General features: G+C 49.7%; 1 long non-coding RNA gene across 1 annotated transcript; it reads right to left on the bottom strand.

The window, feature by feature from the left end:
* Window positions 1–410: 410 nt before the first annotated feature.
* Window positions 411–6612, bottom strand: LOC109730774 (uncharacterized). The gene is made up of 2 exons (XR_002223800.2): window positions 6448–6612; window positions 411–1351 (listed from the first exon to the last, which is right to left on the bottom strand). It is a non-coding gene; the product is annotated as an uncharacterized LOC109730774 (long non-coding RNA).
* Window positions 6613–12163: the final 5551 nt, after the last annotated feature.

Raw genomic sequence — 12163 nt, 5'->3', positions numbered from 1 at the left:
GGTACACCTGGAATGGGGCCTCGTCCAACCCCCCTTTTCACAAGTCAGGAAATTGAAGCCCCGGAGTGGGAGGTGATGGACTCGAGGTCAAGGTCAGGCAGCAAAGTGGAGACCAAGTCAAGGGCAGGAGGAGACATAAGGGATGACTTGTAGTCAGGTGACTGAGGCAATGAGGAAAACCAACATAATCGAGGGGTGTGGGGGTACCTTCAACTTTCACTTTCTAGACTAACTCAGAGCTGTACCCAGCTGTCCCCCGAAAAGAAGGCAGGAGGCAGAGCCAGCAGTAGGTTCCCACCTTGCCCACCCTTGAGCATAAAATGCCTTTGAAGTCTCCTGTTTTATTCTAAAGTTCATTTAAATGCAACATTCTATTCCATAATATATACTGGTTTGTTTTCACATCAAGATAATGGTGAGACTTGTTTAATGAGATACCATTTTCCATTTACCAGACAAGCCAAGATCAAAGTTTGTGTTTCTGGGGAGGGAACACAGACAGCTGGGACAGGGATGTGGAGACTTCTCACTGCATGTTCTTCCTACCTTTTTAATTTTTTTGCCATCTGCAAATATTACCTAGACAAAAAATTCATAAAACTTAAAAGTTAAAAATGTGGGTTGGTTGTGTCATGGGGAAACCAGCATTCCTGCTCTGATAGGAGACAGTGCAGAAAGATATATCCGAATGTTGGACAACTGGGACATTTATCCAAATGTTAAATATGCACACCTGTGACTCAACGTAACCTAGCAAGTGGCAGAGTGGATTTGTACCAGGGCTCATGTGTCTGAGCCACCCCACTGCACTGCCGCTCTGGACCACGGATGGCATGTTAGCTACCATGCATCAAGCACCTGCTCTTTGGTAAGTGCTGTGCAAGTTACTTTGAAGTGTTTTCTATGAGGTCCTCTCTCTACACCCAGTCCTGTGTTGAGTGTGGAAGGGTTGGGGGATGTCATAGAGAGAACTGAATAAGAACACAGAAGAAACCATCCTCACCCTTAAGTTGACAATGTGTGTAAGAAGATAACAACAACCAATCTCACATTTGTGCAACACTTCACAGTTTTCAAAGCCCTTTCATTATCTCATTTAATCTGTGTGACCATCTTGCCAAATAATTTTCATGATCTCTGCTCCAGGATGAGGAAACCAAAGCTCTCCAAGTCACAAGGGGCTGCCCCCAAGATCATCTAACCAGCCAGGGGAAGAGCTGGAACTTGATCTCAGGTCTCATGATTCTCCTATGCCAAGGGGGATGACACGCCACCGAGACAGCCTGGCTCGGTGGTTTCCAATCTGCTCCAGCACGAGGACTCCTTTTTCCCTTTGGAAGTTTTTGCAGCCCTGTAAATGAGAGGAGCTGTTATTTTGGGCTTTGGTCAACTGGGAAAATTCACAGCAACAAAAAATGATCAGGGCTTCAGCACCGTTGAAATGAGCAGCACAGTTATGCACCAGATTATTACTTGCACAGTGAGCTGGTAGTATTTGAAGCGCAGACAGAAAGAGAGACTTCTTACAGCAACTCTGCAGCCCACAAACAAGTAACAATGAGCTGAGACTATACTACCAGAGTAGCTCAGAGAAGGACACACCCTTAAAGTCTGTCTTCTTAACCAGGGCACAGGGGGAAAAGAGCACTTAAAGTCAATGGGGGTGGCAAAAAAAGGAAGTAGAGGAACAGTGGGAGGGAAGCAGCTTGGCTGAGGGAGAGCCACAGGGTATGTGGGTGCATTTGTATTTCTTTTAATGGGAAGGGTTGATTCTAGACGTTCATTTGAACACTTGGGGTGGAGGGGACCGCAGTGCAGGGAGTGGTCTAGGGAGGAGATAATGCAGGTCCAAATCCCTTATCTGATGCTTTTGGAGTCAGATGTGTTTTGTAACTCACAGTCTTGAATTTTAGAAAAGCCATACCATATATTTTGTAATGCCCCTAGCAGAATCTGGGATAGCATCCTATAATCAAACACATTACTATTCCTGCAAGCTGGGCGTGGTGGCGCATGTCTGCTGTCCCAGCTACTCGGGACGCTGAGGCTGGAGGATCGCTGGAGCCCAAGGAGGTCAACCTGAGCAACATAGCAACACCCCATCTCTAAAACAAAACAAAGCAAAAAACCAAATTCCTGCAAAAAAAAAGTATATGGGTAATTAGGTAATCATACTAGTTGGGAATAAAGAAAGACTGTAAATTGCCCTGCGTTAGTTCAGGTCAGGTTTTCTTGGCAAATGAGTTTTGTTTTCAGAGCTGTTAGACATTGGGAGTTGTAGATGAGGCATGGTGGACTTAAAATTAAATAGATGCCCCCTTGGACCAGCTGGAAATCTAAGCTAAAAGACAAGCATCATCTCATCTAACCCTATGCCAACACTCCGAGGTTATTACCCCCAATTACCAGTGGAGAAAACTGAGGCTGAGAGGCATTGAGTGACTTGCCCAGTCACTTAGCTGGTCAGTGGCAAAGCAGGGACCAGATTCCAAGTCCCTATGATTTCAAAACCAGTTTCCTTTCTCTACCTGGGCAGGAGAAGCCCATTCTGACAAACTTACAACTTTGTCCAGGTCAACCACTCTTTAGGAGTGAAATTATCCATCAAGGCTGTGACAGTGAGATCTCACGTAGTACTTTTTTTTTTTTTTTTTGAGACAAGGTCTGTCATCCAGGCTGGAGTGCAGTGGTGTCATCATAGCTCACTGTAACCTCAAACTCCTGGGCTCAAGCGATCCTCCCACCTCAGCCTCCCAAGTAGCTAGAACTACAGGCGCACCCCACCATACCCGGCTAATTTTCTATTTTTTTTTTTTTTTTTTTGTAGAGACGGGGTCTCACTGTTGCCCAGGCTGGTCTCAAACTCCTGGCTTCAAGCGATCCTCCTGCCTCAAGCTCCTAGAGTGCTGGGATTACAGGTGTGAGCCACCCCCCGCCAGGCCCTCTCACCTATTACTTTTTAAAGTATTTTGGGTGTCACAGCTTCTGTGGCTAACTAAAAAAAAAAAAGAAAAAAGCTCTTTTGGGTGGCTGCTCCCTGCACCATACCATTCCCAGGGCACCACGTCCCAGCTGAACAGAACAGGCAGCCTCCATGCCCTGGGCCTGGTGGTCACTGATTTTCCGCTTTCCGGAATCCGCTCAAGGCAGTGCACTGCCGCAGTCAGCGCACGCTGTCAGAGTCTGCACACGCATCCCAGCTCCGCAGCTCACGAGCTGCGCAACCCTGCTAGACCTTATCCTCTCGCGGCTTTGTTTCCTCACCTGTAAAATGGGGCGCTAATAGCGCCCGCTTTGCTGCTGCTGTGCAGGTTAAGCGGATGAGCATAGGTGAAGGCCTGAGAACAGAGCCCTCCTACAATACGCACTCCATACGCTTCCTCTGAAAAGACTTTTCCGCCCCAACCCTTCTGTACCCTGCACACTTGGCTGTCAGGGTTCTCACACCACTCAATTCCACCACTTATTTGTGTGTCTGTTTCTTGCTATTAAACTGCAGCACCTTGTAAGGAGTGGCTGTGCTTCATCCACTTCTGTCCCCAGCATTCAACACAGCCGCGTACACTCATTAAACGCCGACTGACTGACGGACTGGATGAATGAATGAATGAAAGGGCTCTGCTGCAAAAGCTTATAGTTTTGGTTTTGGAGAAAGTCATCAATGTGAAAAGAAACAGCATGATTCTCATCTGCTACAGGCAGACCCTAAAACCCTACTTTCCGTAAAGTTGTGGGGAATGGGATTTGCAAAAATCACGTAAGTTGCCATCCTAGCGGCCGTGGAGCTGACAGTCTGTGCCGGGTGATGGGCTGTGCCCATGTGAATAATAGCTGCGGAGCAAGGCGGTGGCACATGCCAGCTGAGTGACAGTCAGCGATGCTGAGAGTCCAGAGCTGGGAGAGGGCAGAACAATATGAGATGAGTCACAAATGTGCATGTCATCCTTGCTCAAGGTAAAATAGGATTGTTGGGTAACAATAGGAACAATGTCACGAGGCAGCATGAGCCGAGTGCATGCCTCTGAGTGGTGGGCACGGCCAGGGTGTGGGGTTCAGAGGATGAAGAGAAAGGAAGGCTTTGTGCGGGAGGCCGAGGCAAGCCTGGGGAGACAGTGGCCTCTGAGGCCGGAGCGAGGGCCCCGCCAGGGCCCATCTTGGCTTAGAACCTCCGGAGTCCAGAGGCGGCTCCTGCCTTCCTGCGCCGATCTCACCCTGCACTGTGAGTGCTCTAGCTCCGGGTTTCTGGTAACTTTTTTATTGCTATTATATAAGTATTATGCTTTCATTGTTTTAAAATAAGAAAGGAAGGGAGAAAGGGAGGGAAGACAATACAGTGACCCAGAGAGAAAAAAAAAACAACTTATAATCCCATTTTTAAAAAACAGTATTTTGGCGCCTGCTCACCTACCAGCCCTTCATCCACCTTCCGCCCACACACCTTCCCTCGCCCGCCCTTCCTCCTATCCGGCCAGCCACCCACGCCTCCATCCCCTCCATCTGCATCAGACTTCTTAGTTACAAACAACAGAATCTGCAGAAAAGGAACTGATTAAAAAATATTAAGAGGATCACAGACTCCAAGGCTGGGCGTGGTGGCTCACGCCTGTAATCCCAGCACTCTGGGAGGCTGAGGCGGGAGGATTGCTCGAGATCAGGAGTTCAAAACCAGCCTGAGCAAGAACGAGACCTCGTCTCTACTATAAATAGAAAGAAATTAATTGGCCAACTAATATGTATAGAAAAAAAAGAGCCGGGCATGGTGGCGCATGCCTGTGGTCCCAGCTACTCGGGAGGCTGAGGCAGGAGGATCGCTTGAGCCAGGAGTTTGAGGTTGCTGTGAGCTAGGCTGACGCCACGGCACTCACTGTAGCCTGGGCAACAAAGTGAGACTCTGTTTCAAAAAAAAAAAAAAAAGAAGAAGAAGAAAAGAGGATCACAGACTCCAGAAGGGAAAACAGGCGTAGAGGCTCAGCACTCAGGAATGACGCCCCCGCCACCCAGAAGGACTTTTCCAGCAAATCTGCTGTCGTAGCTACCTCAGCAAATTCCCTCACGCCAGCCCCCTTCAACACTGCTGGAAGCTGAACTCCAGATCACCCCTCCCAGTGCTCGGGGACAGAGGCTTCCTTCGGCCCCCTCCTCACTCAAGACACCTGCTTCCTCAGTTGCTCCTCTTCCGAACCAAAATCTCCTGTGGGTGCGTCAGACGAGTAGAACCTTGGTCACATGCCTACACCTTGTGTTCCAAAGTCATCAGGGAATGTAAATCTCTGGCCTTTACTTTGGGGAAGTGGGATTTATGAGATGGAAAAAACCCACCAATAGGAAGTTGATCAAAAGATGCTGGTGACCATACGCATGGCAGATGGCCCCTACACTATGGCTGAGTTGGGGCTCTTTTTCTCCTTATAAATATGGAATGATACTGATCTAATCATTCTCTGACTCTCCAGTGCCTAGCTCAGTGCCTGGCACACAGTAGGAACTCAATACACGAGGAAGGAAAGGGAGAGGGAGGAGGCAGAGAGATTACACATTTACACGCTGCTTGGCTAAGCCGGGCTGAATGAAGACTTGCTGTTTTGAGTACAGAAAACTCCCCGGCCTCTTAGGGATTACGAAGGAAGGGGACTCCATTACCCAGCATGGACGCCCAGAGCTGTCCCCTCGCCCCTGCCCCACACACGTGTGCTCGCCTCACACCTCTGCCCGCCGGCATTCGGCGTCTGGACCACTGGAAATGCTGGGTGTGTCTTGTCATTCACTTTCTCTGCAGCCCACCTGTTGGCTTAATGTCACTCAGGCTGTCACTGAATCTCCTCCCCTCCCCAATCCCGGAAGAGTTTTGTGAGGTTTTCCTAGTCTCCAAAGGCCAATCTGCAAACAGCGGCTGCAAAGGCGACACTGGGGCCTCCTGGGGTGGCCGTGTTGCCTAAGATCGCTGGCACCGACCTTCGAGTGGGTCTGTTAAAATCCGTCTTGTTCTTCATGGTCAAGGGAAGCCATTACAGAGATATAATATGGGTCCTGTCATTCAGAAATTTATACCGAAGGGTGTTTCCTTTTGTTTTTAGAAATGGGGTCTCACTTATTGCCCAGGCTGGCCTCAAACTCCTGGGCTCTAGTGATCCTCCTGCCTCAGCCTCCAGAGTAGCTGGGACTACATACCTGCCACTGGCCAAAAGCTTACCCTGTAGTTTAATTGGTGAGTGCAGGACATACACACTTAAATGCCCAGGCAGCTCTACAGGCGCCAAATGCAGTAGGAAAAGTAAATCCCCCCAAGGTTTAGGGAAGGTCGGTCGGCATAGCTGGGCTGATGAGAAGGTGCTGGACAGAGGAGGGTGTTGAGGGATGAATGAAGTAGCGACTTTGGAGCTGGGGCAAATCTGCATCCTTCCCTACCCCTCCAAACCAGGTCCGATCCCCTGTGGCTCCATCACATACCCTTCCTCATCAAGGCGGAATCCCATCTTGGTGATGGCCTGATCCTTGTCTGCCGCCTCCATTGTACAGTGAGCTTGCCACTGTGCCCTAGGACAGCGACGGGGTGGGCAGAGGCCAGTGAAGACCAGGTCAGGGCGAGGCTGCAGGGAGGGAGAGGCCGAGACCGATCACAAAGACAGTCTGCAGCCTCCCCTCCCCTCCCCCAGGGAGGCGCAGTGATGCGGTTCGGGAGAGTTCCAATCCAATTAGCGCCCGCCCTCCCTCGCGGGCCGGCCACCACCCCCTCCCCGAGGTGCGGGCAGGTGGGGAGGGGTGCGCGGAGGTCTGAACATCCTGACCCAGCTCCGCCTGGCAGCACAGCTGGCTCGCCGCTAGCGAGAGGCTGCTATGACAGCGCCGTTTCCAGGCGACTGTTCTGGGGAATGGTCTGTTTTGGCAACCGGAGGGCCCCTGGGTAAGGGGGGCCGCGACGCCGCGTCGTTTGCATGGCCCCTCCTCCCTCGCGGGCCGCGCGGCCCGGCCCCTGCCCGCCAGGCCCGCCCTGCGCCCCGCTCGCCCGCCCGCTCGGGCGCCGCGCTGCCCCCGCCTGGTCCACGCCGCGAGGTGGAGGCTGCACGCAGAGCTAGGGCATTTCCGGAAAGGCTGGTGCCCTAGGGAAGTGGGGAATGATGCTTGGGGACAAAACACTGGAGTGGGGGAGGGGAAATGAAATAAAATCTTTGCAAACCAGAGTCAATGTCACATGGCTTGGTCAGAATGCATTTCAGAATGCATCAAAATGCATTCTGGACAACCGTGTTGGCTGACAAAATGTTTATTTAGGTGAACCCACAGCTAAGCCCTTGGGAGGTGCTCAGAAAATGTCGTTTAGATCATCACATTGCAAATATTTCTTACCTAGGAAAATCAGGCAGGGATATTCTTAGGAAACATTTTCAAACACTTGCAGGCGGACTTGGTGACATAGGATTATGTGAATTTGTTGGAAGAAACCGAAAGAGAAAATAGATAACTCTTGTAGTACCCCCCTCTCCTGCACACGCTCACCCCACCCCAGCCACACACACCAGCCAGTGCATGATGCCAACCGAGATACCAGGGCTCTGACATGCGGACTGACATTAACTGCCCAAGGACACATGCCCTGGGCTGGAACCCGAGAGGGGGTTGGGCAGGGGCAGGTCAAGCCAGCTGAGCGATCACATTTCCCTGGCAGCTGTCCAAGGGGCAGCTCCCAGCTGCACCTGTTTGTGGGGCGATTTGCTTTTATCAGTATTGACACAGCAGCAGGGCCAGGGAATAGCATAGTAATAAATAAATGAGAGAGAGAGAGAGAGGGGGAAAAAAAAGGCCGGAGCCACCGAGGCGAGGCAAAAATGCTGAGGTCTTTTTTTGCTTGTATGTCAGCGCATTCAATCCAGTTTCCCCACCCCTGAAATCTCTGAGGATCACGAAGCAGGCTTGGCATGGGAGCTCTGGGTCTTAAAGAGATAGAATTGCAGAGTCGGAAGCACTTTAAGATCCTTTTGTGCCAGGCGTCCCTAACCAACGGATCTCAAGGTTACTTGCTACCCTCACGTGCCCCCATGGCTTGTTAGAAACCTTAGCATGACTGGAGTTTCTTTTCCACTCTGCCAAGTTTAGCATCAAGGACACAGTATGATTAAAGTGCAGATTTTGGAGTTAGTCAAACCTAAAATCAAATCCTGGCTGTGTCCTGCTGTGTGATTTGGGGCATATTAACTAACCACTCTGAGCCTCAATTCCTCTCCCCTAAAAGTGGAGAAAATAATATCTATTGTTGCAAGAATACAAGAGCTGATAACAGGCAAAGGCCCAAGATAATTCCTCAGTGTATGTTCACTTGTTTGCTATCATTTCCTATCTACATCCCTCAGCTTTCTTGCCAGGCTTTGGAAAAAATGCAAAACAAAACAAAACCAAAAAAAATCTGGGGAATCTGATTTATTCCAGAAATGGGAGAGGGGAAGCAAGAGCCTGACACTGTCCTCACCCCCCAAACAGCGCTGATGTGGCCCTCGGTTTCTGTAGCCTTGCTGCCAGTCCTCGGGGGGCTGCAAGCTGACTCACCTCTGTCCTAGTACAGTGTGGGACAGTGAGTAGGATGCAAACAAACCTGTTCATCAGAAGCCACCTGACCAAGCCCAGAGATAAACTGCATGTGTAAAAATTACAAGCAATGAGTCACTGCATGTTTCAGATATGGAGGTAGGTCTGCAGGGGGCAGGCTAGCGTACCAGCTATACAAATGGTTTCAGGGCTCTAACTCCAGCCCCGACACCCAGCAGTCTATGCTGTGTCAGGTTATCCTACCTGCACAGTCCTGCTTTCCTTGTCTGTAAGGTGGAGATGATGCCCCAGAAGCTTGTTGTGAGAACCAAGTGCATGAAAAGCATGTGGTGAGTGCCTGACGCAGAGAAAGTGCTTGATCACATTAGCCCTTGGGATCATTACTTTTAGATGAATGAGGCCAGGGACTGTGTCATATTCATCACCCCAGATCCTCAAAGCCTGGCATTTGGTAGAGCACAGTAACATTTGATGAATGAATGGCAAGGCCCTTGCCCTCCAGAAGTTAAAATCTACCGGAGAAATATGAGACCTAGACTGCCCATGCCACTCAACACGTGGGAGACAGCAGAGGGTTAAAAGCCATTCTGCCAGTCCCCAAGCCCCAGAGGCAGGCAGTCCCTTTGATCCCTCAGTTTCATCTATGCAGGATGCTTTCAAGAGAGGAAAACAGGAAGTATCCCTCATAGCCCTGCTTGCTCTGTGTGTGTGTGTGTGTGTGTGTGTGTGTGTGTGTGTGTGTGTGTGTGTGCTTTAAATGGTGGGGAGTGGGAGGAGGATGGTCCTTTGGGTCACATTTTGCCAGGAAGTCAGCCTCCTTCCTTTCAAATGCTGGGACTTCCAAGGGGGCAGATAAATAGCTTCTTGCTCAATGCAGAGAGAAAGATGTAGCCCAGAAAGGGCGGGCCAGGCTGACAGGTTGGGGTTTTTAGGGGACCACATTGCTGTCACTAGATTGCAGGTAGTTTCCGAGCGTGTGATCCTTTGCTTTCATCCATACATTCACTCGCTCGCTCGCTTACTCACTCACTCACTCAATGTTGACTAAGTGGCCTGGCTGTGGGCTGGACCCTGGGGTGATGCTTGGTGTCTAGTGTCCAGGGTATGGACAGACCAAAGAGACAAAGGACAGTGAGATCAGAGAAGATGGTGTGAACGCAAAAAAGTCAGAGCACTCCAAAGGAGAAAACAGCAACAGGTACGTGAAGGCAGTTGCAGGAAAGAGAAACGAAAAAGAACAAAAGGAAGAACCCAAGGAAGGCTAGTGTACAGGAAAGAGAAAAAGCAAGCTCATAAGAATTTGCAGCCAAGCGCAGTCAAGGCCTCATAATAGAACTGCATGGAGGAGAAAGCCATAAGCTCCAGGGACACACAAGGATGACAGGGGCGGATAGGGACAGGAAGGAAAATAATAGCTTAAGACTGCAGATCTGACGCCAGCCTGGCCATCCCCCAAAAGAGAGCAGCATTTGCTAACTCTGGGTGTGCTAAACTCATACCGAAATGTTTCACTTCATTGTTAATAAATTCAGTTCTACATTTGCCCATGATGGACATGAGGGAACTGTCTAGGGAGGTGGAAATATTCTATATTGTGACAGAGGTATAGGTTACACGGGTGGGCCCATTTGTCAACATTACACTTAAGATTTCTGCAAGTCAGTGTATGTAAATTCCACTAAAAAAAAAAAAAGGACAATAAAAACTAACCGTAAAGCTGGGCTGGTGGTAGGCACCTATAATCCCAGCTACCTGGGAGGCAGGAAGATGGCTTGAGTTCAGGAGTTTGAGACCAGCCTGGGCAACATAGCAAGACCCTGTCTCGAATTAAGAAATTAAAAAAATTTTAATTTAATTAAAAAAAAAAACCCTCAAGTGGCATAAGGGAATGGAGGTAGAGACCAAACAATAAAGACAGACATTGATGATTGTTGAAGTTGGGGGACAGATACATGGGAGTCTATTATATTCTATTGACTTTGAATTTGTTCAAAAATTTCCATAATAAAAGTTTTTTAAAATTGTCCGTAATGTGTCACTGTTGTCCCCAAGCAAATCGTTTACGGGTTATCAGGAAGGCAGCTGAGACATTATCTAATCCAGTCTTCCTGTCTAGATGAGGAAATTGAGGTGCACCTTGACTTGTCCAAGGTGTTCTCAGATATCAAGTGGCATAGCTGACGCTGGAATCTCAGGTGGAGCAGCACCCTTTGACCTTCACCCGCCCACTGCTTGTGGGCAGTGAGCTCCGAGCAGGTCTTGGGCTGAAAGTGGAGTTTGCTCCCTACCTTGAGTTGCCTTCCCAGTCCCCAGGCCCAGGTCTTGATGTGCAGGGACGCTGGGAGGGCTGGGGGTTCTAGGGAGCAAACTGCTTTGCTCTCTACTCTTTAGGTTCTCAAAGGGAATCCTAAGTTTGCGGAGACTCGATTAGGTCTCCTAGCTTCCACTTCCCCAGGTGGGCGAACACCCACACAGTTAAAGGAAGATTTCCAGTAACCAAGAATGGAAAGTAGAAGGGAAGAGTCCCAGCTCCCGGGCTAACAGGTGCTGCCCTAGGGCAGTCAGTTCGCCTCTCCTACTTTGGTTCCCTCGTCTGTAGTAAGGGTTCTATTTACCCCACCGGGTTGTCAGGAGGGTCTATAGAGGTGCCGGTGGGGAAGCCCTTTGAAAAGTGAAAAGAGACAGATTCGAGGTGGCATTATCGCAAAGTGACGGAGAGGGAAGGCAGGAGTTGGCAAGGAAGGAAAGCAGGGAGCCTTCTGCAAGACTCTCAAAAGACTGCCTTTTGGGTTATGTCTTAGAGGAAAATAGACTTTGAGGAGGCAGTGATATGGCATTTATTGATACTTTGCACTATGCCAGACATTGTGTTTTGCTCACTCTGCAATATCTCATTTATTTCTCCAAGTCACCTTATGGGGAGGTTGTAGTATTGTGCCCATTTTGCAGATGAGGAAACAGAGGCCCAGAGACAGTTAGGCAACTTGCCCAGTGTCATATGAGTGGTAAGGGCAGAGCTGGGACTCCAAAGCAGGTCATTGTGGGGTGAAGCCACGCTCTCACCCAAGGCTTCTCATCTGAGAGCCGAGGGGGACCAGGGAGCTCGGCCGCGGAGGAATGGCTGGCTGACACCAAGGCATTCGACTCACAGTCAGGAGACCCACTCCTGCTGCAGCTCAACTGCTTATTAGCCGTGTGACCCGGGCCAAGTCATGCCACCTCTCAGGGCCTCAGTCCCTTCAGCTGCAAAACAGTGATATTAAAACCTGCTCCACCTATTACACGGGGCCATGTGAGAATTCCATGAAATCAGTGATACTGCAAGAGCCTTGAAACAGCTGCGAAGGGCTGCAGAAATGAAGAGATCCTGGTGATTTCTTCAGAGAAGTGTTCCCTGAATTATCTCGTGGTGACATTCCAGCTCATCCCCTCAACCTGTCCTCAACACCCTGAGTGTTTGAAGTCAGAACCTGGACTCTGTGTGTCTCTTCCAATATTGTTTTGGTGTAGAGTCAGAAGAGAGGTGTCACAGGCTGTACCTGCATAAATATTCTCCCAACACACTTATTAGAGCATTGGCTTAAGGTTCCATCCCACACCCGAGTCTCAGCGAGGGGCCCTTTCT

This window comes from Microcebus murinus, chromosome 5 (genome assembly GCF_040939455.1).
Source record: "Microcebus murinus isolate Inina chromosome 5, M.murinus_Inina_mat1.0, whole genome shotgun sequence".
In the NCBI taxonomy this organism is placed as follows: Eukaryota; Metazoa; Chordata; class Mammalia; order Primates; family Cheirogaleidae; genus Microcebus; species Microcebus murinus.
This window is presented reverse-complemented; position numbering and strand designations above follow the sequence as displayed.